This window comes from Limulus polyphemus, unplaced genomic scaffold (assembly GCF_000517525.1).
Source record: "Limulus polyphemus unplaced genomic scaffold, Limulus_polyphemus-2.1.2 Scaffold30, whole genome shotgun sequence".
NCBI lineage: Eukaryota > Metazoa > Arthropoda > Merostomata > Xiphosura > Limulidae > Limulus > Limulus polyphemus.
Genome location: NW_013665640.1, coordinates 1,564,866 through 1,566,845, shown reverse-complemented (window position 1 = coordinate 1,566,845; position 1,980 = coordinate 1,564,866).

The window sequence follows — 1,980 nt, the reverse complement described above, 5'->3', positions numbered from 1 at the left end:
CTAGCATGTGTGCCCAAGGACAAAGCTAGCTAGCTTCCTGGCGAATTGTACTCACATCAACTCGTAATTAACTCGCTCATCATAAACCCTCGATAAGATATCAAGGGAGTTCCAAACTAGAAAGAAAATTTTATATTGTTTGTAAGTTTGTGAAAATTTTGTTTATAAATCTTTGTTTGTAATAACTATTTGTACTAACCGTTATTGTGAATTGTATTGTTGTGTGTATATTAAAACGTATATGTGTTAAAAACGAAGACGGCGTGTATCAATCTGTTGGCAAATATCGTAAATTGATTAATATATCGGCATATATTTAAATACTAAACCCAAAGTACAATTTACCTACTAAATCTAAATTATCAGTTAACTCGGCTTCGGATTATTTGAAATTCTAGTACGTAACAGTGTATATATAAGTGAACTATTCCTCTACCACTAATCCGATTATTGTATAATGCAAAAGAAGAATAAACTACGTGTTACATTCGTTAATTTGGATTTACAACAATTTATCAAAATTTGTATTTAAAATGTTAAACTATAGGTAACCTCAAATATGTGAAAAAATGTGAACTCTTTACAATGATAAACAGAAATATGTACGTCAAAACATACCTCCTTCCACTGCGGTAGCAAGGAATAAAACAGAAAATTCAAAACCTCTTTACTTAAAATAAAAAGCTAATAAATAGGGCGTCATTGACATTTTTCATCAGGCAATATACTGCTTTATTTGTTCTGGTTTTCCATATTATATTTTAGTTCCTTGGCTTTGCTTCATGCCAGTACTTTTAACCATGCCATTTGCTGTGAGTGCTATTAAATAAAATATTTGGCCATTATCAACTTAACCTAGTTCACACCATAACAGTTGTTGTCATGCAGTTTGATAATATAAATAGCGTCTCAACCACTCTGTGTCGGTCGTATCCCGTCCGATTTGATAAGCCCTGGTATTTGGCGAAAGGCATTGGGTATAGACGACATAGTGTGGTTGACATAATGTATATATTATTTACTTTCATTCATAAGTTCTTAGAATTGGATAAATATAACGTCAGAGATGAAAAACTATTAAACAATAAGATCATGTGAAATTATGACAATATTCACTATATTGTATGGTGTATATATATATACTAGCAGAGTATCCAGTGGTGCTCGGGTGAAAATGGCTTTAAATATCCTGAGTTGTTTTGTTCAAATCAACCATATTAATCGTGACTTTTTGCAAAAAAAAAAATCGAAAAAAATTGTTTGAAATCAATAAAAATAACAATGCACGAAAAAAATAAAAATTTACTAAAGCTATTTTAACCAGAGCAAAACCAAGTACATTGCTACTGATTCTTGCATGTGCTTTGCATGACATTTGAAGTTTCCAAAACACAATTCTCTACCTTTTGGTGCTCTGATTTCTGATGTGTGGTCTAGTGTCGTTTTCAGAGTGTTCTGACTTTATTATTGTTCAATTTGATGAATAGCCCCCCCTCCCAGTGGCACAGCGGTATGCCTGCGGACTTACAACGTTAGAAACCGGGTTTCGATACCCGTGATGGGCAGAGCACAGATAGCCCTTTGTGTAGCTTTGTGCTTAACTTCAAACAAACAAACAAATTTAATGAATAATTCATTTATTCTCTTCTTGTTGCAACACAATGTAAATGAAAATTTACCGATACCAAACGTGTTTGTAAAGTTATCGTATAGTTGATTTTTGCGAGTACACGCAAGCAAAGCAAAAGGTATGGCTGAAGCAAGTCTATTTAGTTGAGGGAGTGTACGCGCATGTTCAAAAGAAAGCACCAGCCTTTTTCAGTTAAGTTAGAGAGTAGGCATGTATGTATAGAAGAAAGAGAGATAAGGGAAAGAGCTCAAATGAAGGCTTCCCGAAGTTTTTAACTCATTTTAACACATAATTGATCATAGATGGAATGATTAGGAGAAGTCCTGACACAGAGAATAAACGTAAATAAT